We start from the raw sequence: 26723 nt of genomic DNA, 5'->3' as shown, positions 1-26723 counted from the left end.
TGACAACCTTCTTTTCCTCCACAAGCTTAGATATGATGTCCAGGATGAACTGTTCCATCAGCTTCCCAGGGACTAAGGTGGAGCTGACTGGCTTCTTATTCCCTACATGCTAGTAGGGTCCTCCTACTTGCCCTTCTTGAAGACTAGAGTGACATGAAATTGAAATGAGATCATGTTGCTGCAAGTGCACCCAGTCCTCTAATTCTTCTGTGTGTTCCCCATGCTGTGTGTGGTGGTTTATAGGCATTTCAGAGAGGGAATCAAGCACACAGGTGTCTGAGCATAGGTGTGAAAAGATTTCACCACAGCCATAGACACATTGAGGTGCTTGGCCTTCTGGTTCTCATCTTGGTAGACAGCTGGGGAACATTTGTTGCTATTCTGGTTGGCCTGGCTTATTCTGATTCTCCCTCTGTTTTACCCATATACTACCCAGAGAGTTGAAAAATGTTTGTTGCCTTTTTATGTTACTGAACTTTTACATCACATAATCATGTACAATAAAACATTGCAAACGTATAAGTATTGTATATAATAAATATATAAACCCAGTGCTAGTGAAAATCAGATAACAGCTTTGTGCATTTAATTCTGCAATGAATATTTATCAGGTGCTATCTCAAGTAATGCAGTGGTGCTTTTGCTTTGTAATGAAGGACACCTTATGTAATTTATTTGACATTCTTCACAGAGGAATCTAATAATTAATTTTTTGCTTTTTAAAATTGTCAAGAAGGATCTTGAAATCACCTTTCACCCTCCTTACAGTGAAACTGCTTCGCGGAAAGGAGCAACATGAATAAACATAATCATATTTTATGATTCTGAAAACAAATATGGGCATTACTGCTATTATTCCTTTTACTATTAGACTCTAAAAATGAAGTTTTAGCTTTTTTTTTCTAGACCATTCCAAACCATTCAAACCATTAAACTTTTAAATTTTTCAATAGTATCTTACACATCTCATGAACTTTTTCTTCTTTATCCACTTTTCCTCAGTACATTCCCATTTTCCCTCAGTGTTAAATTCCCTTAGAGCAAGAGTACTGAGCAGGGTCAATATGTCTTTCTTTTCCAGGTTAACGTTTTTTCATTCTTTCTCACTTTATTTTGGTCAGGATGAAGAAAGCATGCTAAGTTACTTGCTACACATGGGTCACCTAGCTGTCTAAATTTTCCAAAATAATCTCAGAAGCCTAGAAAAGAGGTAGTACTTGGAAACTTCTCATCTTTTGGAACAAAAACTGTTTTCAAAGAGTTATTGCATGCTGCTATTATATCAATCACTTAATATTTATGTTCGCTCTAATTTAGAGCATCATGTTCAGTCGTATTATCATAATTCTATTTTTTATTGCAACAGTTTTGTCTGCATGTTAATTCTACTAACCAAGACCTACTTTTACTGTCCTGATGTATCCTGATGTATCATGTATTCCTATATAGAGAGTGCTGAAGAGAGCAGGAAACAGATACACAGGCAGCTGAGCAGGGAAATAGAAATATGATATTTTTTAGAGAAAAAAAAAAAACTGTGTAAAGTTTTCAATCACCTAGAAAGTAATTGAGATGATGGGTTGAAAGCAAACTCAAAAAAAATACATCTATTTGTGAGTATATAGAAGATAGAGCTGTATTTCTTTATAATGTCTTTTATATTATAAAGAATATTCCATTAAGAATTAGGTTCACATGTTTAGGTCAAAGTTGATTGTCCAATAAAACTGACTTTACAGTTGAAAGGCATTTTGGGACATAGTTAGACTCATTTCAGATCTCTGGCTAATGTACCTACTGAACCTTGAAGACTGAATGAAGCTTGATTAATTTTGGAAAATTGACAGGGTTCTACATCAGCATGAGGAGTAAATAGACCTTAGACAAGTTTCTCTGACACAACAGATTTACTGCCAAAAATGGTTCTTCCTTTCCTTGAAATTCTGTGACTGAAAGATGGAGTTGCAGACAAGTACCACATGACTTGGCAGCTGGTGCGAGGGGTGAGAGGACACAAGGCTGCAGCTTCAGCAGGATGTCCCGTAGCATCTCCAGCTGGGCTCTGCTCTTCACTGGTGCAGCCTCACCTTGAGTCCTGGGGGCAGTTTTGGGTGCCACAGTATAAAAGAGACATTAAGGTTTCCAAAGGAGGCCACAAGTTTGATGAAGAATATGGAGGGGAAGCCGTCTGAGGAGCAGCTGAGGGCACTTGGTCTGTTCAGCCTGGAGGAGACTGAGGACAGAGCTCATCTCTGCAACTTCCCCACATGGGGCAGCAAAGAGACAGCACCAATCTCTGCTCTCTAGTGACCATTGACAGCCTGAGGGAACAGCCAGAAAATGTGTCAGGGGAACTTTAGGTAGGATATCAGGAAAAGGTTCTTCCCACAGAGGGTGGCTGTGCACTGGAACAGGCTCCCAGGGAAGTGATCACAGCACCAAGCCTGACAGAGTTCAAGAAGCATTTGGGCAATGCTCCTGGCCACGTGGTGGCATTGTTGGGGTGTCCTGCACAGGGCCAGGAGTTAGTCTTGATGATCCTGATGGATCCCTTCCAATTCAGGACATTCTGTAAGTCTTCAGAGTCACCCCAGAGCTCCTGTGTTCATGGAGAATGGTTTGATTCTAGTTACAGAACTTCATGTCAAAACGTGCCTGTGACTCACAGTAAATAAATCCTAAGTAATTTAGTAAAGGCATTACTTGCATTTGTGTTTTATAAGAAAATAAATCTATTTTGTTAATGATATATAAGGTCAGATATATCCAGAGGAGAAATGGGACCAGTTTAAGGGAAGGAGTTGTAGTGGTATTTAGAGATACATCACTTTGTATATAGCATGTTTCCTTATATAGAAACCAGCCCTGGAAAATCTGGATGCAGAGAGTAAACTTTACCATTGTTTTCCTGTTTAAATTAAGCTATCTTTCAAATTTAATATTTAATATACACAAATTACCCATACAGTAGCTGAAAAACGTGGGATGAAGAACTGATTTTATTTCACCAAGTTCTCACTGGTGACTTGTTTGTTTTTTAACTGATTTCCAGTAGAGTTAGAAGTCTGGATAATCTAGAGCATATCTTCTCATTTCTTGAATATAGCTTATGCTCCATTCTTCATTGCATCTAGACATGTCAAAGGAGTTGGGGGGATGACAAAAATGTTTCCAGTGTTTATAAAATAGTCTTTTTGTTCCTCTAAAATATAAACCAATTTGTACAGCAACTAACTACTATAAAATTTTGGGTGCTGCCTAGGAGTGGAAAATTGTGTCACCTTAACACAAGAACTGAGGAAGAAAGCATACTTGCATCTATTGTTAGCATGCTCTAGCTATTTATTATTTCAATGTTGTTTTAAGAAATCATAAAATGAAACATTAGAATTCATAAACTTACCTGTAAATTATTTATGATTTATAAATAAAATTGTTCACATGTTTCACAGTTATATTTCTATTTTTAAAATACTGTATTGTTCAAATTTCACTTGTTTGTGTTAAGTTGAAAAAGTTTTTCATCTTTCCAAACATTACTATATAAATTCTTATTATAAAGTAAGGGGACATTTAAAATTATGAGGACAAGAGGGTTATTCACATCCTTTTGTTCTTAGCTTTTACTGAGGAGTACTCCTTCATATTCAAGAAACTGAGGATATTTTAACTGACAATTTGAACTGACAGTAACAAAAAATTTCATGAATTAATGACACTTAAAAATTAGCATTTTTTCACTATATATTAAAGAAAGTGCTATAAATGTCAAACAAAAATACTTCTGATTTAAATAAGCAAACTCTTCTCAAGTGCAATTTCTTTTTAAGTTACTTTAGAAATAAATTGTCCTGAGAGTCATGAAATAGTAATTACTACATATGTTTTTATCCTGTCATAACATTCTGAAATGAAAATGCATTTTACTGTCTAGCTTGATGAAGTTTTTTGATGTCTTCATTCTCTGATGAAGGGCTGTGTTCTTATATTTTATTCACATTTATTATTATCTGCTAGTGAAAATCTTAATTTCAAATGAAACACCTTATTGAATAAATTACTAAGCAACATAAGAAGAAAGATATTACAGTGTTGCTGACAGTAAAAGTTGTTAAAAAGATATGTTATCTTTTTTGCCAAAATCTAGTTTTGTTTTAAATGTTTTCAACATTCTTCTATATGTAGGCATGCAAGGTATTTCTTAGCATCATAGTATCATGGAATTACTTAGTTTGAAAAGGACCCTTAGGATCACCAAGTCCAACTGTAAACTAACACCGCCAATTCCACCACTAAAGCATGTCCCCACGTGTTAAATGCACATGTGTTTTAAATGCAGGGATGGTGACACTATCATCTTAATCTAAAAAAAAATGGTTTATTTGAAATAAAAATTATCCATAATATAAAATTACCTTCAGAGCTAAATACCACTCTTGTTATAGGGAAAAGCCATATTCTCCCAATAACAAAGGCCATTTAACATTTTTTGTTGTTTGACTCTGTTTTTCAGTTCTTACATTTAGCCAGGTTATAATTTTTTAGCTGTATTTTTCATGTCTTTAGTTTAATGTTGCATTTGGTGTTGGCTGTAGCTTGAAGTTTTTAAAAAAGATTAATTACAAAAAAGGAAGAAAACATTAACTCTTTCCAGGAATCAGATTAGAGGGACATATGCTGGTTTGTCTCTATTAACATTTTCCTGTCTGTTTCACTGAGAATTTTTAACCTCTGCATTTTGAAGAAGGGACTTGTGATTTAGTTGAAAAGTGATCAGGTGTTTTTTTACTAGTTTTGCTCTGCCAAATTTAGTCTTTTGGAGGGCAATAGTTCCAGTGTCTGGACAGGGCCTATGTTAGGAAATCAGTGGAAGATAGGATGGATAGTAGCAGACACACTGAAAGAGGCAGAAGAGCAATGAAAATTGGGACAGGAAATATTAATACTAAAAAAAAGACCTTGTCAGACTTGATCCTGGAAGGAATAACCAGAAGGAGCTGCTAAGATGGAAAAAGAGTGAGAGAAGTTCAGTCTAAAGGTATCAGCGATGAAGAGAGACGGGGATAGCTGCCTTGGCGATCAGAATCCAATTCTACTGTGGGCTACATAAGCTTTTATACTATTTTAGGAAAGCTAGTAATTTTTTTACTACAATGATTGAGTTAAACGTCATACAAACATACAGACATATTTCAACATTGATTAAACCTTCTCCTTGTTGGATGAAGTATCTGAATCTACAGTTTCTCCTATGATACATTTTAGCATGTTCTCCAAGTGATGTCAGGCATTCTGTGTGAAAAAAAAATAAAACTTATTTGTTTAGAAGCACATACTATCTTTTTCCATGGTCTTTTTTTTTTCTTTTATTAGAAGAGGAAGTGAACAGTAGACTATTTTATTGCTTTCCAATTTTGTAGCAATTGATAATTTTCATCTAAATCTTTTCTTTCCAACCTGAGAAACTTTGGATATTCATATTTTTGTCATGTGAAAACCAATTGAAATTCAGTTTTTCTCTAAACATGCTGCAGTTTTCAGACAACATTTTTGAAATTAATTGCTGTACTCTGTAGTGTTATATGTTTCATATATATATACATATATAATATTTTTATATAATATTTTATATATTGACCTTCAAGCCTCATCTCTGAAGAAAATTTCAAAGTGTTAACTGAATCTGAAAGCCATGTGGACAGATAGAAAGAGATGTAAGAGCTTTCTGTTTACAAGAATGTGCTTTTATTAACATGAGGATCACTGTGCTTGTTCAAAGCTAAGCAATTCAGGTCAATCCTCATGGAGTATCAAAGCACTTTCATGCTAATGTTGATGGAAATGGCACAGAGATCAGAGACTGAGAGATAGGAACAAAAAAGCAGAGTTCCAGTACATTTAATTGGAAAATTCTAGTTTATTTTAAAGGATTCAAATTTTGGAGTGGATATATAGAATAAAGAATAATTACAGTTTTCACACTTAGCTTCAAACCATATAGACCATATGAAGATCATCTGTAAACAAGGAGAAAGGAAGAAAATGGTAACCTTTTAAACCTAATTTAAAGATTAATAATAGTTTTTTTCTTCTCTGTTTTAGTAATTTTCTATCGCGCAATATTAGGAATGGCGAAGCAGTATGACATGATTCTCTTGGCTGCATTGTTCAAGAGAGCAAAGTTTATTACTCTTAATCTTCTTTTATACACATGTTCGAGAAGGTGTGACAGGTAAAACTCTTAATGGTCATTAAAGGTACACACCACCTGCAAATTGCTGTCCTTTACCAAGGACTGTTTGGATTCTTTCTCACGCTTTCTCAGGCCAGAATGAGAAGCCTGTGTGACTTAGTTTCACACAGGTCTGTGCTCCCTGCCTGCTTTCAGTATCTATAATCTTCAGCTTAATAACTTTTGTTAATATATTTCCAAATTAAATCATAGTTATCTGTGCAAAGAATGGAAGGTACTTATTCAAAACAATTTTGTTTATTTTTCTCTGGCTCTCAGAATGTAGCAGAACTTTTAATATGGAAAATTTGTTTCCTGTTTACACCGAAACTTCATTTTAGATAATCCTATTTCATTGTCTTATCAGATTTTAGATTTTCCATTTGTTCACTTTGATTTCCTGAAATCTGCTTCATAGCTCAGAAAAATAAAAGGCATATGTGAGCCTAAAATTTAAGTTATGACACTTTCTGGTGGTTCTGACACTAAAAATATCTTTTATGATTTTCTTTCCAAGATATACAAATTTATATGCTTATCTACCAGCACAATATTTCAGTTTCAGGGATTACTAGATCGTACTAAAGCATGTTATTTGTGTACTTTTATCTGTGAAAAGTATGAATTAATGAATCGATATTTGTTTTGCATCAAGTTGATGCATCAATATAGTCAATATTTTAACTTTCAGAAAGTTTTCTCTACACAATTGACAGCCTTAAAATGTATTATCTGTTTTCCATAATCGGTGTTAAAACTCAACTTTAGTTGTATTTAGTTCAAAGGTTTTCTTCTCCTTCTTTGGTTTTTGGGGTTAAGAAGGAAGGAGTTTTTCAAATCACACCCAATTTTTCCTTGGGAACTTAAAACTGTCCTTGTGTGGAAGACTCTGGGTCTGTCTGTTAAACTCCAAGTAAAATGGTCTTACTGGAGCTATAGTTCACTTTGCTTTCTTGAATGGAGAAAAAGAAAATTCCTTTCATCTGTCTTTTAATGGAGCTATCTTTGGAGTACTCTGCTCATTTCCAAAGAAGATATATTGCTTGGCAGCTCTGAGACAATTAAAAGAAAACCTAACTGTTGCTAGAGGACACGAAGTAGAAGCAATGGGTTCAATATCACAGCAGAAGAGGTTTTATTTCCAAGGAGGCAAAAGCCTTTATTTTGGGGTTTTCAACCCTTTTTGTAAGGTGTTCTGATGTAGGTTAACCTGATTGGTACAAGGAACAGCACCTCTCTCATCCCATTGGCAGGACAAGAGAAAACACTTTCAGAACATGTGTGTGATATTGTTTAGAGAACCAAAGCTATTTACAGAAAAACAGTCCTTGAGAGAGAAGAGTTTCCCAAAAGGCTTTCCCTTGGGAAACAGATCAGCCACTGACAGGCTGAAACTCTATCAGGCTCAGAAAATCATGTCCACACCTAACTTCTGTGTCTGTTGTTCTCTCTCACTTAGGACATTATGTTTTTAATGAAAATCACTTGCAGTAATCCAATACAAGGTATCTCAAGGAAAAGCTCACTTTTCTTTGATGTGAATGTCAGATAAAATCCCTGTAAATGAGAACACTGGGAAAATGTCTTGTTAGAAATAACACACTTTCAACTTAAGGTACATTCTTAGTGGCTTTGCTGATTTCAGGCATTAGTGAAGATAGTGAATTAGATTAATGAAAGATACAGTAGTTAATGTAAAGTCAGGAGTAAAATCAATGTTAGTGGAAACTATACAAGTGTTTATTATTTGCTGTAAAAATATCCTGATGTAGGAGAATTTAAGCAGCTGTCCTGGATTGTCAGAATGATTGTTAACCTGCATTTTGTTTGGAACCCTAATATATAATGCTTATATTTATTATCATAATAAATTTAAACTTATTCCTGTAATTCATTATCTAATAATGAACTATGAATTGACCACTACTTCTATATTGACAGTGGTAACTTTTGTGGTCCGCTGGAACTAATGAATGAATTGCATGAGAAGAAAACAGTATAGTTAGCTGTAATCAAAGAAGATGTCTTCAATCCCCTGGTACAGAATAATTTTTTTCTGAAAGTAGGAAAAAAACATAAATATATGAGACAGAATGCTACTTTAGGGGTTTTTAGAAGTGTAATCCCAATGCTGAAAGCATTCCTAGGTTTCTTTGTCTGCCTTGCAAATAAACAGTTGGCTCATCTCTAGAATTAGTTGATAGAGATAATTAAAAGGCCTATATAAAAATCAAGATTATGTCACACCTTTCATACTTCTGAAATATAGGTGTACATAATGTCAAAGTAAAATTCTCTTAATCAGGTTAAAACCCATTCCATTCCATTTGAATATTCTGCTCACTGGGCTTTTAAAATTAGACATACTTTCATAGAACACAAAAGATTTATTGCTTGTTCCTTGCACTTGTTGAATTAAATGGAGAAAATCAGATTAAGTGTAAATATGCCTAGTGTAAACTTGGTAAGGTAGTAGTGACAATGGTGTTTTTGTCTATGGTGACATTTTTAGTGGCCATTTGATATTGAACAAACAGCTACTACTGATACTCTGATGGATGACCTAAATAAAGTGATGCATGCATTATTTTTCATGAAAAAGAAACAAGGAATTTCTGGTACATGTCTAAAAAGCTAGTGTTTTTTTTTGAGGAATGTTTCATATGAAGATTATTATATGATTTGCAAATAAAGAAGAAGCAGCTTAAATTTTTCTAAGCTAAAGCTTTAAAATTTGTTCTGCTTTTTTTTTATTTTTTTTATTTTTTTTTTTTTAAGAATTCCAGATAAAGAGCATACATGATACTTTAAAGGCAGGTATAAGAGGTATTTTATAAAGTTTTTGTAGTACTTACGGTATGGCTTATAAAACATTTAGCAGATGTGAAAAAAAAAGCTATCATCCTCCTTCCTGTGTAGAACTAGAAAACTTTACTAGAATAAAGTACCCTGTGAGAATAGTGAACAGAGACTTCTTTAGATAAACTGAGAACCTGGAAATACCAAATAGTGAAAATAAGTTTTCTCTAGTGGAATAACTTCCTTTAAGCATATATAGTACATGGCTGGAGGACGAGGAGGAGGAGGAGAAGAAGAAGGAGAAGCAGCTCCATCTGGGTTATGGCAAATTTTCCCAAGGAACCTCAGCTCTGAATATGTCTTGCTCTTAAGCCAAAGAAGTGAGCCTGCCAGCAGCTGCCCCTGCCTTCTCTTCTACTTGCCTCCCTTCCCCCTGGGCCCAGCCAAACTCTTTGTCTTCTCAAGCACCAAATAAGTACCAGCAGTCAGGTTTCCCAAAAAACGATGGGGAAAATTCTATAGGTGAGAAGGAACAAAAGTAAGGACACCTAACCCCCAACACTGACTGATCAAATTTTTGTCAAAATTTCTTTCCTTGTGAAAATCCAAAATGTTATAGAGTTTAAGAAATATGACTATTCTGGGAACCTGAATTGGAGGCTTTCACCAATTGATTAGGTAAATAAAAGATCTCCTGGGACTGATTAGATGCTGGATGTCCAAAGAACCTGTCTGATACTGATAGTAGTGATAATACTGATACTATGGGAACATACTGGGTGGCATTTCAGATTTACAATATAAGAACTGTTGTCATCTGTCTTGAGTCAGTACGTCATCTACCCAACAACAGCCCAAAGGCATAACAAAACATTTTTAAAGCCATGAAACAAGCAGAGTCTTATTCCATATAATCTGAAAAATAAGCAGCGCTAGGTTTCAAGACAAAACCTGTTGTCTTGGGTTTTTTTTCACTGAACAGTAAGATAAATAATATTTTCTGTGACAATTGCAAAAAAAATACTTTTTTGAGAAGCCACACACACTGTTTTTGCCAAGAACAATATGTATATCAACACACAAGGTGTTTTATAAAAGTGCAAAATGTAGCTGCCATGCTTAGAAGTGACTACCTCAAATGCAGGGGAAAAGGAAACACTAAGTAAGGTCATACTGCTTTTGGGCCAACAGTATAGAAATAGACAAGGTTTACAAATGATCCATTTTTTCTCCTCAGATGCCTTGCCTTGGAAACTTGAACTGTTACAAAAATTATTGAACTAAAAGTAAGAAAGAAACAATGCTTTTAGTATCAAAACACAAAGTACTAGCAGTAAAAACGAAATTAAAAAGTATTTGCAGGATGTAATTTGTCTGGAAGGAATGAAGTACAATGTTTACACAGTGGTTTCTCAATATACAGAGCAGGGTGTTATATGTGGAAGTCTCCTTTTATAGGAATCAAAATATTTTCAGCTGGAATAGAAACATGTCAAGCAAAGTGTTTTTCCAGAGATATTTACTTCCCTTACTAGGAGAACAGTAGGGAATCCTCTTCTGCAACGAAGTTACCAAGAGAGTAGGTTGTTGTTCCATTTTCTGTATGTGAAAATGGTCTAATCAATTCCTAGTCAGTCACAGAGGTATTTTTGTAGGTTCCTTTTCAGGCATCTGTAGCACAGGGACTAAAACCATGGACTGTGCTTTCTTTGATTTCTGTACCTCAGTGTGAGCCTGAAATATTTATATACTCAAATGAGGTACCTGCCTTAGCTCACACATTTACATTGTCTCCACACTTCCCTTGAGCAGCACTTCTTCTATTACACATAGCTTTATTCCTGACCTGTGAGAGCTCAGGCTTTACCCTGCACTGCTGTCCTCACCCAGTCTGCTTTTGAGTTGAAGGTGAGTTCAGCAGCCTAAACTTTGAGCAGGAAGCAATCTATCCCTTTTATCAAGTGCTTGCAGAAATCATATATGCTCAAGCAGGTCACTCTCCCCTCTCTGTCACACCTGCCTTGTGATTTTTCCTCTGGGTTGCCCTTTTCTGCATGTGAACATGATTCAGGTTTAAACCAGAGCCTCCAGCATGACATAGGATATGTCATTTATGCACTCCTTTGCTCCAGAAGGAGTTTTCACTTAAAGCAGTTTGCTCTATTTAAGGTATAGATAGAACAGCACCATAAGCAGAACAAATTGACTTGCCTTAGGAAAATATTTAGGAAACATCACCAGACAAATAGGAAGTGCTGAACTTTATTATATTATTGCTTTCTCTAGTTGTTCAGGAGAGAGAGTTGGTAAGTTTTGTGACAGAAATATAAAGTGGAAAATTTTTACTTCTTTTCTGAATTTGCTTTTTCTTTGCCTGTTGAAGGTGGGGTGGTCTTGCCATCTATCAGACACAACACTCCTCTGAATGCCAGGAACGGGATATGGGTACTAGCTACCATTGCTACTAAAACCAGCTCACCCTATTTCAGAGAAGGTTCTTTTCCTTCTTTAGCCAAACTGAATCAATACTGTAGTTATGGACTTGGTGTATTTTCCTTTGGAGGTGTGGAAGTGCAAGTTTGAGCAGCTGCTTTTTAAAACTTTACTGTAAATGCAGCAAACCTTAGGCCTAAATAGGCAGCAATCTTATAGACATACCTAATTGAATTTTTTTCCTACAACTGTGATAATCAGTTTTAGTTTCATCTAAATCAAACATAAAAATATTATAAAACTTAGAATCTTTTTGATAACTGTAGGTACACTTCGTGTATTTATCACCAGGGTTTAAAGGATATATTTTTCAAAAGGTGTATAAAATTCCATTTCTTATGATTTTCTTTCTTCATTCCTCTAACAGTTAAAGATGAAATAGGGTAGACAAAAGAAGAGAGGCATACAGCAGTCTTATATTACTAAGGCGCTCTCTGCTTTTTTCTTGGTCTCAGTGCTGGAACATGGAAAGTGCAGTGCCTCAGATCTACTTTTAAGAACAGAAAGAACTTAGACAAAGCCTCCTTTACACATGGTTGCTTTGAATCTCTTTTGAAAGTTTGGTGCAGCTGTGTGGTTAATTCAATGGCAGGAGACTTTCTGATGAAATAATTGATTTCTTAATTCCCTTAAAGCTGCAAAGAAAATGTGATGTTTTGTTTGCATCCCTTACCGGAATTGGGAAAGACCTACATAAGTTCTTTGACAGAAAAACCAGACTCACCCTTTTGCAGTTAATCCTTTTGCTATTTCTTCAGTCATGGGGGACTTTAGCTTAAAAGATAATCTCCAATCTCCTCATTCCATTCTCAGATACTCCTGGACTAGAACTTAAAAATTACTTGCTGCCTAGTTATGTTATTATTTATTTATTAATGGGCCTTATATATTCTCTGTGGGGCAGCCTTGAAATTGAAACATTTCTCACTTATGATTATAGGCAATGACCATCTTCCTCAGCAGGTGTGATAAATTCAAATGGTTTAAATGCAAGGCATTCAGAGCTCATTAGAATAAGTGTCATGCAAGTTAGGTTAAAAGATACTCTTTTAGGTTAGAAGATACTCTTGTTATAGTTAGTAGATATTGATTAAAAATTTGTTAAAATCTGCATCATGCTTTTTCAGTCACATGCTGTTCTTCTGTGTTTGGAGTATGTGATATTTCAGTGTTCAAATTGCAATACAAAGCATAGTTTCAAAGTTGATATAAAGGATTTGACTTGCTGTCACACATTTCTTTAATCTAAGCTTTCAGCAAGAAAAAGCCAGCTGCAGTTTCTGCATCATGTTATAATTTATATTTTGCCATGTTTTACTCTATATATTAATTTCTGACTGAAAAAAAACAAAAATTAGTTAAAAAAACCCTAAAACACACAACAGGTATCTCTGCTTTAGTGTATTTTAATCTGAGGTTCAAGACAAGATGAAATGTCTTTTTGTTACATTTGAATCCATGAGGGTTTTTCAGTTTTGTATGTAGAAACTATGGCAAGAATATATCAGCAAAAGGTGAGAGAGTTCTAAAATAAAGATTATTTGGATTTTTGTGTTGTTTCTGAAATCTTACTCATGGTACCAAATGGGACCTGAATCTCACTTCTTTTATACAATAAAGCATATTATCTTCCAATTTATTTTTTTTTAAGTGGGAGGGAGGAGAGGGGAGAGGGAGACAATAATGCATATGAGGTCAATAATACAAAGTTTATAATTTATATGGGGAAAAAAACAACAAATCCTGGTTGCTACCACTATGTATTTATGGAAAAGTATTTGAAAATGCTATATCTTCAAACCATTTAAGGAATCACTATATAAAAAAAAAGATTTCATGTGAGTTTTTTTTGGAACATGTTTAAGAAGAGTTTCAGTTATTTAAAATATTATTTTTGCATGTGTTTCCACACATCTCCTCAAACTCATAGTATTTATGTCACTCATAAACTATGCACCAGCTAATTTCTACATGGCTTAAAGAGGAAAGGGTGTGATAGTCTTGGTACTGCTCTACTCCTTTTCTTTAGAAAATTTTAAATTGTAAACATTTTTAGGGACCAGTAGCTGGGTAAAGGATCCATCTTATAACTGGAAGTGAAGTATGCCATGCTCTTCAAAAAATTTATAACAAACTATTCAATATTTTTAATAATATTACTTTAATAGATAATACTAATATTTAACCCTTCCTAAGTCTATCCATAGATTTAAAGCTAACAAGAAACATGCAATTAATGTAATTAATAAAGAACTTTTAATGAAAGACACACCTTTTCTGAGGCATTTCCTGAGTAGAAAAAGAAGCCAGATGAATTCAATTAAGTATTTATTGATTTATTCAATTTCCTTGGAAAACCAGAGCTTCTAAGAATTACTTGATTTTAGGTGATTCCATCTGAAAAACTTTTATCCCTTGAAAGTCACGTTCATTTTTATTTCATATAATATATCCAGAAGTTTAGGTAATGAAATATTAGTTGCACTTGAAAGTCTTAGCTGTCTTTCTAGGTTATCAATCTGTCTTTCCTTCTTGTATACTTATGAGCAAAAGAAAAGGCAGGTAATCAATATACTGTGGACATTATCTAAGAAGAAATTAAATATTTACAAGCTAATACAATTACTTTAACACCAGATCATAAGTTCCTTCTGCAAAATAAAAAGCAAGGAACAAACACCCACACTCAACTAGAAGGTGTCAAGTAAAGCACCCTGTTGTTCCTAGAAGAAAGGAAAACTTTCTTTTTGTAACATGCATCAAGTGATGTAGCATATATGCAAATTTTTTATGATTCATGGATTAAGAATTCCTTTTAGTCATTTGAGCAGCTCACAACCAGCAGGACAAGTGTTCAGCCACTAGTTTCTAAGCTTGGGCTTCTAACACAGGGCAGGACACTTGTTGCACCTTAGCAGCTACAGCACAGTTCAAGGATTTGTTTATTTAGTGAGAGCCTCAGCTATAGCATTTGTTGCCAGGTTTGTGATTTTGACAAGACTGAATGAGAAGATAACATTTGTTGGAGCTGTGGGTGCCAGAGGGAAATCAAATGAAAGTTAATAAGTGATGCATACTGGTGAAAAATATAATTACAGTTTGAAGATCTGCTGGTTTTCCTGCTGCTGCAATCAAATATCAACCTGAAGGCAGAAAAAGCTGCAAAGGGCAACACTTGGGAACACAGCTTCAGTGTTTGGTAGATGGATACATACAGGTTAATTAGTGCCATCTATTTGCAAGACAGCATCAAAACATTTCTGAACATAAAAAGTGTATTGCACTGGAAATGTGTCTATAAGAATGACTATGTTGCCTAGAGAAGAATGAATCAATCAAGTGCTGCAGTGTGTGGTATGAAATGCATGTATGGGGCATGTGGGCACTCTAGAGGAAAGAAATCTTACACAGTATGTGAATGAAAGTAAGGGGTTTGTTTATCAGGCGATTTTTTGCTTGCTTTCTGTAAATGTTTCCTCTTCATGTAATTAATATACGTGCAAATGTTGAAACAGGTGACATAAACTGAGAGTTTGGTGAATAATGTTAATTTACATCCTTTCCTTTACGTGGCTTGTAAATACATTCTTGCTTATCTTTGAAGATTATGAGAGAATAAGTCTCACTTATTGCTTTAATAATCCCATACATGTGTCATTTTGGCCTACAAGGTACCCATTTTGTTCTCTAGTTTTCAAAAGCCCATTGGTAACAAACTCAGGGTATGCTGAGAACTAGTGACAGCAATGGCATTGATAGAAAACAAGTACTTTTAAGTAGAAGATGGTATTGTTTCAGGAATATCTGGTAAAAATGTTTTGTCAATTAAATAAAATATTTTATCTGTCATGAATTTGCATAGCAACTCTTCAAATGTATTGACATATTTTGAAATGAAAATATATTATTGATAAGACTCATGATAAGGAGAAGTGGCTTCTACTTGTTTTCATTTTTTCATCAATAGGTTGTTAAAAGATATGTCCAAAATACAATTATCTTCATAATTTCAAATAGTAAATGGTGACTTTAGAAATATAACCTTATGTTTGCCTACAGTAATAGAAGTGTTATAAGGAGAAAGAATTGTCTTTGCTAATGTCTCATGAAGAATTTCTACATTTAATTGACAATAAGTCAATATTATGCTGTTACTGACACATCTTACATGTATTGTGAGGTACTTTAATTTGAAGAGAATATTGGAAAGATAAATGACAATTTTATGAATGAATGACACCTCACAGTACTTTATCTGACATTCTTTACAGAGAAATATAATTTATTTTTTTTTTCTTTTTAAGATTATCAAGAAGGGTTTTGAAAGTACCTTTCACCATCCTTACAGTGAAAACACTTCACAGGAAGGAGCAATGCTGAACAAATATGTAAACATTTCATATGATTTTGAGGCCAAATGTCAGCTGTTTGGCCTTCTCAACAATAAGATTTTGTTTCAATATGAAGTCTTAGCTTTGTTTTTTAGTCAGTTTTTAAGAATTAGAACACTTTTTTCAATAGTATCTTTTACACCATAAAGTTTGTGAACTTTTTCTGTTTATCCACTTTGTCTCAGTGCATTCAGTGTTGGAGATTAGCAATACAGTTTTCCCTCAGAGCAAGAGCAGAGTCAACAGCAGCCAGTTTAGGACGGTGTGGTAAACTACTTGGCACCCTGTGATTAAACTTTGTCTTAAAAGAGAGGGTTTTGCACCAAATAAGGAGAAGCAGTAAGCAGCAGATTGTGCATAGGGGGAATATGTTTTTCACTGTACCAATCCTTCCTGTGCAGCAAGGCACTTCTGCCCTGCTGCAAACTTACAGACCCTGTACACAGAGCCCCTCTCTAGATCTTTCCAAGGAAAGATCAGGCATGCCCCAGCAGAACTGCTCCTGGCAGAGCTACTGGGGTGTTCCTTGATAAACTCTCTTTATGGCTGTGTGTGCGGGTCCCCACCCCTGGCAGACCAGGACTGTGAATTGTTACCACAGTCACTGACCACGATCATCCACTGGAGCCATGGGAGCTGATCTCTATCTCTTTCCCTATCTTTCTCTTACAATCTCTCCTTTCTCAATCTCTTATTTCTTCTTTCAGATCCCAGGACAGTTATACACCCTTTTTTCGCAAAAATCCCAGAGTCGTTAAAATAAAAACTATTGCTGTTGTTAAATTGGTTATTTAGTATTGTTTCATTTTAATCTGCTCCAAGAGATCATTTAGTAATGACCCTACTGATGTGCCTCAGAGGCTGGTCACAACAGATGGGCTGGGATTCTAAAATGTGGGATTATATGAGCTAACACAAGGTTTTCTCTTTTAAGATACCTGTGAGGACTTCCCCTAAAGGAGATGAGTTTCTCTGGACCTTTAGGGGTATCTAATGCCAAACACGCTAAATTTCTTGGTTTTTCCTTTGGAATTCTAAATACAGCACAAGTTTCATTGGCTATCTTGTATCACAGGGTGCCAAAACACATTCCTTTCTATGGGTTTGTTCAGCTAGCAGGACATCACGGGTGTCATCCCAGGCTAAGCATAGATTATCAGCTGACCTTGAGTGAACTCATTTGTATCTCAGACACCCAAAATGTTTGAGAAAGAAGGAAGGCTGTCTTCTATTCTAGACATTTCACCAAGAAATTGTAAACAAACTATTGTGAAGTTATTAATTTCTGCTGTACAGTTCTGAACCTGCCCTGATGAATTCTGCAGCACTCTTGCCTCTCCTTTAGAAGGAATCTCCATCTACTCAGTCTGCACAGAGACCGCACATGGGCCCCCAGCAGGTGATGGCTTGGCATATGTCATTGCTTTCTTCCTTTACAGTGAGCAGTGAAACTGTGGTGCAGAGAGGGTTACATCATTGCTTTGCAGAGATCTAAGTGTTACCTGTAGAGAAAACTTATTTCTCTGCTGTAAAATGGGTCACAGTGGTTTACTTCTGTTGCTGTGAGACACCTTGTACAAGGTTATCTATCAATCCCAAATCTTATTCAGGTCAATGGGGATCTTTCTGTTTTGGGAGCTCAGTTGTGCTCAGCTGCATTTTTTTGATCCCTTCTGAGATCCCAGGGAAACATTTTACAGTTTCTCTGTACCAAAAAACATTTTGTTTTACAACTATGTAAAAAAAAAATAAATTAGACTGTAAATTTCATGGGATGTTATATTTCTTAAAGGGATGTGTCAGTAAATTAAAATACACCACCTACATAATTTTTCAAATACATACATAATAGGTATAATAATCCAAACATCTCCAATCATACAGAAAATTTACAAGAATTACATTTGTAAATTTGAAGTAGATTTTAACTGTGCTAAGTACTTTATCCTGGTCTTTGAATTGAATGCTTTATAGTGTCATTTTAGAGTAAACAGAAATTTTAATGCATCAAATTATTTCATTGAACCTCTGTTCATATGGTCTAGCCTGGGTTAATATAGTTTGATGTCCTCCTATTATTTTGAGTATTACAAAATTCAATGAGAGCAGTTTGATGGGTTACAGGACAGACTTTTCCAATACTGGCATTGGTTCTAGAACAACTCTTAGGTCTTAACCTTCATTCAAGGTAAAGCAGGTGCACTCTGTGAAATTGTATTTGCAGGGAAAAAAATGGTGTCTGCAATGCTGCAATTGGATGGCCATGAACAAATCACTTTGAAAAAAAAATTAATTTCTCTGCTACTGATGAAGAAGTGCATTATTTCTTACTCATGCAATTGAAGTTAATCCTGACTTTCCCTAGAGGTGAAAAGTGGCAAAGACTTACTGTTAACAAGAGTTAAAATCTAATAAATTTTAAGATACACTCAAATACTATTCCATGTCACCTCTCCAGCACAGTACTTTACAGAATAATGAACACACTCTAAACGGGGTTTGTGAGCAGAGTAATGGTCAATTAATAAAATGTGATTGTACCCTGGTTCTGAGATTCTCTGTCATAATCAGATATCATATAAATACTGAATGAAACATATGAAATTCAGAAATCCATAACATAACTTTGTTTTCCCTGTGTGATATGAGTATTGCCAGCTGCATCTGACATTCCTCAGGAGATGGAGAGGTGGAATTTGTTGTGCAGCCCCATCTCTAATGAGCAAAATGAAAATCAGCAGTGGGAAGAGATTTTCTGTCTGGATTCAGGTGTGCCTCAAGTGCATTGTGGAAATGCTGTGCTTGAACTCCTCAGGGCAATGGTCAGCCAGCCAAAAAAGTCCTCCCTGGTGCCCAGGAAAAGTCTGCTAATGGAAGGTGAGTCCTTATTAAAAGTCCTCCTTGCTTTCTATACGAGAAGAGTTCAGACAGTAAGTTCTATATTTTCTTCACAAACTGCCTGGGAAGGTATATAGAGTACATTGGTGTTCTCAGTGATTTAATGTATTTGAAAGCACCTCATCACTTGTTATAATCAGTAACTCAGATAACTTGCTTGGAAGTTAAAATGTGTGTGATAGTGTTCTAGCCTGAAGTATATACTAGGGTTTATTTTCTTTCTTTGTCATAGTAATTCTTCCTTCCTCACACAGTGATAAGCAATGATAAAATCAAATTATTAAGTTGGAAGCACTATTGTAAGAAATGATAAGAGTAGCTTGTATCTAAATGTTTTGTCCTTTTCCTAGTAAATTGAATTTTGACAGTGAAAAATTGACATTTTATGAAATTGAGTTTTGGCTAGGTCTGATATACTTACTGAATGAGATGGGAGAACTGTGTTTAATGCATTAACTAGGTGTTAGATAGCTTCTTTGCATTTAATATTTGTCAACAAGTATGTATTTAATTAGCAGGAAGGGGTGAGTGACTAGATTTTTGGAGGGAACAACACGTTCAAAGGCTGCAGTCTAAAGTTATGTTGAAAGGTATATTTAACATTTTGAACGTAAAGGAAATCCTAACTTTATATGTATGTTTTAAAAGATATATTATCCATAATAAAATATTGAAATATGCATATTGTATTTGTGTAAAATACTGTGTGTGCAGTTTTTAATTGTATAGTTCCCCACTCTTTTAAATTAAAGATAAATAACCTTGATATGTAGCCTTTGGACATAAATACTTTAATGAGACATTTAAAACCAATTATTCCATCTTAGGCTCAAATTAGTTGTATAGTCACTGTCCATACCATGCAATGAGACAACACAAAATACAGATTAAACTAGTGGTGGGTAAAACTCAAAATCGTTGACTACTATTCAAACTTCTGGGTCTGCAAATCTGCACAGAAAACACTGTGAGAATTGTCTGTGGCATTTCAGTGTCTTGTATCCAGTCATAGCTGGATCATGGCAGAGACAAAACATGAATCTTTTACAACATAAACCAGAAAAAAAAAACCCTGCCATTTTACAAGTCATTTTAAGGAGAGGGAGGGATGTACCTTTGTTTGACCAGAATCATTCAGTTAACTCTCATAAAGATAATTTTGGGTTCTAATGTCTGCTGATACATTGCCATTGTTAGTAAATATGTACCTGTACCTACAGAAAAAGCAACAACACTTCAGTGGTATTGTTTTATGTATCACTTATAATCTAGATGCAGCAGAATGTCCAATAGTAGAGAAGCAGTAGTAGGATTTTGCAACAGTCAAAATCTTAGGAAGTCACTTCCTAAGTTTGCTACATCCTGATAATTATATAGTCTATAGACTATATAACACATATGTTTCAAAGCTTAGACACCTGCTGCAAATTTACAGACATGAGGTAGTTTGACAAAGTACCCAAGAGAGACCAGGGCACACCTGCACAAACAAGTTGGAAGCATTACAAAAGCACAAGCTTGATGCAGACTTTATGAAAAAACAACAATGGTTGGAAAATGCTAAAAGAAAAAAAAAAAAAAAGGCAGCTATGGAATTTGCAATTTATTGATGGAGGAACACATCTGCTGATTTAATATTCATAACCTTTGCCAAGTAAATTATGCTCCTTTACAGAAGCTTATTTCCAAAAATGACAAGTCTATAAATAGTCCCTCATGTTTTGTTTTTTGTAGTAGAATAAAAATTCCAGCACTACGTGGCACACCCCAATGAATTTGTTGAACAGGATAGTACTGTAGGAGAGAAAAGCAGCAAGACAAGCTTAATGAACAAGAAAATATCAGCTGAAGACAACAGGGTTCAGTGTTGGCTGAATTCCCACTGGATCAGGCTGTGTGAAGGGACAGCCACACTGGGGAATAGGACCTCGTGTCTAATCTAGTCTCTCGTAATGGGACCTCTATTATCTGCTCTAGTGAAAGATGTGTCTGCGCAGTGTTTTGCAGGCAGACACCGATTTGCTCTGCCAGTTTGCTAACCTGCCTGGAAGCTGTGTGTGTGTCAGACAATGAACCTTAGCTAATGTGCATTGTTTCTCATAGAGGCTTATTAGCTCAGCTTTGATGTTATCTAGTGTATCTGCTTTGTTTCTGATTTGGAAGTGGCTGGCTTCCAATTGGCTTCAAGTGTGGGCAGCTGCCATTGCTGTGTTCAGTAGCACCTGTGCTTGAAATGCAGTGCAGATGTACTTTCAGAGTACGTCTTTACAGCGTTACCATGAGGAATTTAATTTGATGCCTTACTAACAAACTGGGAAAAAAAGCCCATGGTAAATTTAATTTGGGTGATAAACACAAGATGTGGTATGTATTACCAAAGAAGAAAATCTTTATATGAGGGCAGATTCTCAAGGAGAAAAAACTGGAAGTTCTGGCAATATTCGTTTAGCTTTGCAAGTCAGATGACAGACATAACAACACACAAGAAAATCTTGATTATTCCTCATTTTATGTTACACAGAAGCCTCTAATCAGACAGAGTGTAAGATGTGCATATAAGAGGAATGAGGGGGAATGCAGATGGGATAATAGTCAAAAAAAGAGGGAAAAAAAGATATAATGCTGTATGTGTTCCTGTGGTAGTGCAAGAAAGAATGAACTGGAAGTTTTTGCTTCATTTTATATTAGAGCAAAAGATCATGATGGATGAAAAGCTGGACATAAGCTGGCAAAGTGCAATTGCAGCCCAGGAACCCCCCCTGTGCTGGGCTGCATCCAGAGCCCCGTGGGCAGCAGGGCAGGGAGGGGATTCTGCCCCTCTTCCCCTCTCTGCTCAGACCCCACCTGCAGGGCTGCATCCAGCCCTGGGCTCCCAGCACAGGAAGGACAGGGAGCTGCTGGAGCCGGCCCAGAGGAGACACCAAGGTGATCAGAGGGATGGAACAGCTCCTCTATAAAGACATGGTGAGAGAGTTGGGGCTGTTCAGCATGGAGAAGAGAATGCTCCAAGGAAACCTTAGAGGACCTTCCATTACCTGAGGGAGCTACAAGAAAGTCAGAGAGTGACTTTTCACCAGGGCTTGTGCAAGGCCAAGTGATCAGATTGACAGGGACTTTAAACTAAAAGAGGGTTGATTTAGATTGGACATTAGGAAGAAATTCTTTACAGAGAGGGTGGTGAGACACTGGAGAAGGCTGCCCAGAGTGGTGGTAAATGCCCCATTCCTGCAAACATTCAAGGTCAGGTTGGACCGGGCTCTGAGAAACCTGATCTGGCTGAAGACGTTCCTGATCATTGCAGTGTAACTAGATGATCTTTAAGATCTGTTTTCAGAGAAACAATTCCATGATTATGTTAACAAGTACAACATATTGGAAGAAGAAATTTTTTTTTCCATCTGTCATGTTAGTGGAGATTGGAACCCTCAGGTTACCCAAATTTCTGTCACAGAGAATAAAAAAATACTATTTTTCTTATAGTCCACCAAGTAGAAAGGAAGCAAGGTATATTCCAGGAGCATCTATTTCTGGGGACAGGTAGAAGTTTAAGGAATATTCCCTGACACACGTACTGAAGGTTAAAAATACAGTTCTAATTTATTGTAAAGTGTCTTCTTTCATATCAGACTCTGGTTATATCAAATTTTTTTCTGCTTTTAACTCCCTCTAGGAACCAGCTTTTGGGAATGAATGAAAATTTGGGTGCTGTCCTGGTGATTTAAGGACTACCTCTGTACTATATGTTTGTGACAGGTTTGTTTTTCCTTCTTCAATCCAATCAGAGTGCTGTAATTGAACTTTCAAAAACTGAAGACTATTGACTTTGAACTAATTTTTCTGATCCCTTACCATTGGATTTTCCTGATTTTAAGAAGCTACTCTTTGGTGAGTTAATCAATCTATTGGCACATGTCTCTTCCTGTTTTCCTCTTGATGTTCTACAAGTTTGACTTCTGAGGTTTCAATTTTTGAGGAAGTGTTCCAAAAGCCCATTATAGACGATATTTCAATTAATGCCTTTAATACAGAAGTCACTTTTGAATCTTTGCTATTATTTCTCTCTGCTGCAAAATCTTTATGCTTTACTTTCTAGTTTTTAATTTTTATTATTTTTTTTTTTTCTTCAGAGCCTTGAAGGAAGCAAATATTTTTGAAGGGTAGCATGAATTTTCTTAAGAAAAAAAATTAAGTAGCTGGCTTGGAGTTCTATTCATAAATTCTGTCTATTTTACAAGTTGCCACATATTTTGTTATGTTGTTTTTTTCTTATTATCAGACGTGTCTCGGTTTTCCTGGTAATTAACTGTGAATACTGTTTCTGTACTTATGTGATGCTGCTGCTTATTTGGCTTTTCATTTTCTGTGGTGATGACTGCATAGAACACCAATTCTGTTCAGTGCATGAGACTTATTTCTTGCTCCTAGTGCCAGTTAATGAGAAAATGAGACACTTCTAGTTACCCTTTAATGCTCTTAGGATATCTGATGTGTGACACAAGCACAGAACAAATGACCCATTTCTTATTGTTAGATGTTTAAAATACACATGTAAGACGCTTCTATATAAGTAATTTTGTCTTTTGACAAAAGACATGTAAAATGTGTTCTGACAATGAAATATTAAATCAGTAATCAACTAATTCAAATAAGTCTCTTACCTGTGAGACAGCAACAAAGAATTTTTTGATTATTTCCTCCAGTTAAAAGAACTTTATGTACCATACTTCACACAGAACGTGTTTTACACTTTGACACTCTTAAGTACAGCTACAAAAGCTAATATAACATAAAACCAAAAGCAGCTGAATGAAGAAAAAAGCTTTCAATTGAGAACTGAATATTAAATTGAATTTACTGCTGACAGGGAGGAGATGTTGAGGACAGCACATCTCCTTTCTCCTCTTCAGTGGTAATACTGGTACTGGGTTTCTTGGCAGCACTGTGGCTTCTTCTGGAATGCAGAGAACTCCCATACTTCACTAAGGAGGAAAAGGAAAGCACTAAAACATCTCCACAAACAAGACATTGGCCCAAGCCACTCCAGCATGCAAGGTCCTTGTAGAGAATGGAAAGTGATACTTTTATGTTCCCTTATGTAGTAGATTGGAGTCTGGAGTAGGTGGTCATTCAATGCATTAATTGAAAGAAAGGCTCATAGTATGAGTGAAAATAACTGGTGTAATGATATCTAAAACTGAGACTATGTATAACACAAGAATGAATGAAAGGAAGATAAAAAAATAACATGAGAAAAGTAGTTTAAATTAGCATAACCTGTTTCCCAGATTGTTGCAGTTTCTTATTATCTTAGAATAATAGAATGGTTTGGGTTGAAAGGGACGTTAAAGGTCATCTTGTTCCAAGCACCCTGCCATGGGCATTCACTTGACCTGGCTGCTAAGAACCCCATCCATCCTGGCCTTGAACACTTCCAGGGATGAGGCAACCATAACTTCTCTGGGAAACATGTTCTGAGGCCTCACCACCCTCCTTGTAAAAATTTTTTTCCTAATAGCCAATCTACGCCTGCTCTCTCAGTTTGAAGCCATTACCCCTCGTTCTGTCACTACAAGCCTTTGTAAATAGTCTCTCTCCATCTTTCTTGTAGGCTCCCTTCAGGTACTGGAAGGCTGCAGTGATACAGGATTTGCTGCAGCTGTAATTTTGTACCTTTAGTGCTGACACCAATGCATTTGTAGCCATTTTTGATATAGTGGCTGGTGCAACAACTGGGAGCCATCCTGCTGCCTGGCCCTTAATTCACACTGCTGATTCAGGCAGTCTAAAGGTGTTGTCATGAATGTGGTAAACACGTGTTCTGCTCCTCAGAGCAGAGCTTGTAGTTGACTGAAATATCACCTGGAGAGAGAAAAGTGCAATCAGGAATCACCACAATTTCAAGCTAATCAAGGTTACAGTCTTCTGATAAAAGAGCTAGTGAGTTGAAAATAACCTTGGTGTGAGCTAGCCAAATTTTTTTAAGCCAGAGTTTATCCCTCTTATCTGGTGATGTGTTCATGTACCAACAAGAACAGAACAGAAAGAAACAGCCAAACAAATTACATGAGCCCTCTATCTTCCTCTGCTGCAGGTAGGCAATGCCAGCTGAACGTTAACATGAAATAGAGCTCACCCCAATGCAGCTTGCTGGGTATAGTTCTGAAGAATAGAACACCTCCTGTACTACACAATGGAGAACACAGAATACAGTTTACGTCACCTAGGGCTTCTGAACATCTTCAGTTTTCTTATTAGTGCTCATCTTTACACAAAAGTCTGTAGTAAAGCCACCTAAATAGAATAAGCATACTATGGTATGAATTTACCTGATGTATTTTTGCTCCCTAGAGACATCTGTTGAATTTGCTTTGTTCAACCTTCACTTCATGAAGAGCAATTGTTTGGAACCTTGTCTTGTAATGTCTAGAGTCTCTTTTATTATCTCCATCTTCTCTATGTTAAGAGCTAGTGATTCCTCAGAAGTAATTGTCCAGTTTCATCTAAAAGGTGTGGTGACTTTGACATTTGCTGGTTGCCAGCTGCCCACTCAGCTGTTTTCTTTCTCCTTCTCTTTTTCACCATGGCAGGGGAAGAAAATAAAGTAAAAAACCTGTGAGTCAACATAAGGACAATGAGGTCCCTTCCCTGTTATTACCATCACAGACAAAATAGATTTGACTTGGGAAAAGTAATTTGTTTTTGCTAATTAAAAATAGAGAACAATAGTGATAAACAAATACAAAACTCAAAGTACCTGCCTCATCCCTCTTCTGTTTTTTTCCCAGACTCAACTTCACTCCTTCATTCCTGAGTGCTTTACTGCCTCACTCTGCCCTTAGCTGTGCAGGATGGTGGGTTTGGCAGTTGTGATCAATCCATGTCAGTTCCATTCTGCTGCTCCTTTCTCTTCACACGTTTCCCCTGTGCCTGCAGGGATCCTTCCACAGGCTGCAGTCCTTCAGGATAAACCTCCTCCACTCTGGTTTCTTCCCAAGGGCTACAGCTCTTCAAGAGCTGCTCCAGTGTGGGCTCTCCTGCAGGGAAGCTTTCTTCAAGGAATAACCACCTGCTCCAGTGCAAGATCCTCTGTGGATATCTGTTGTGGATTGGGCTCTGCCAATGGCTGCAATTATTTGCAGTAATCTTTTGTAGTTCACTTCTGTGTACATGAAAAAAAATAAAATTTATTAGAATATATATAAACTCCTTTTTTCTTCAGCTCACTAGTCCTATCACTGAAGAATGCTTGTGGATCTTCTCAAAGCACTGTCCAAGTACAACAATCTTGGGATAGTGGGCAGGTGTCACTAGAGGACATGAAGTAGAAAGTGAGGGTTCAAATCACAGCAGCCAAGGTTTTATTTTCTCAGGAGGCGAAAAGCCTTTATTTTGGGGTTTTCAACCCTTTTTATAAGGAGTTCCAATACAGGTTAACCTGACTGGTACAAGGAACAACACCTCTCTCATCCCATTGGTGGGACAAGAGAAAAAAACATCTCAGGATATCTGTGTCATTGTTTTAAGACAAGATTTAGTTTTAAGAACTAAAATCTTATTTACACAACAGTCCTTGAGAGAAAAAAGTTCCCCAAAAGACTTTCCCTTGGTAAACAGATCAGCCACTGACAGGCTGAAACTCTCTCAGGTTCAGAAAATCATGTCTACAGACAGTGGTAGTGGGAGGATTAAAATATGCTCTGGCTAGAGGATTGCCATTCCAAAATTTGTGTGAGCATACCAGATTATGAATATTCCATAATATTGGGATTCTTTAAAATTACCAGTTTATGGATCTAGGGTGGTCTACATAAAAGCCCATATTTTTCATCTAAATTTAAGATTAAGAAAAAAAAATCAGCAGCATCTTGGAATAGTGACAATGCATTGCTTTTTGGCTTAATTGTGAAAGA

The 26723-nt window shown here is 36.1% G+C and overlaps 1 long non-coding RNA gene across 1 annotated transcript; it reads left to right on the top strand.

Moving 5' to 3' along the window:
- The first annotated feature begins 18662 nt into the window (after nt 1–18662).
- LOC147654400 (uncharacterized) lies at nt 18663–26016 on the top strand. Its single transcript, XR_015283977.1, has 3 exons — nt 18663–18792; nt 22484–22566; nt 22941–26016. It is a non-coding gene; the product is annotated as an uncharacterized LOC147654400 (long non-coding RNA).
- The last annotated feature ends 707 nt before the right edge of the window (nt 26017–26723 follow it).

This window comes from Cyanistes caeruleus, chromosome 3 (genome assembly GCF_971803275.1).
Source record: "Cyanistes caeruleus chromosome 3, bCyaCae1.hap1.1, whole genome shotgun sequence".
NCBI lineage: Eukaryota > Metazoa > Chordata > Aves > Passeriformes > Paridae > Cyanistes > Cyanistes caeruleus.
Note: the sequence above shows the minus strand (reverse complement) of the source record. Positions and strands in the feature narration are given on the sequence as shown.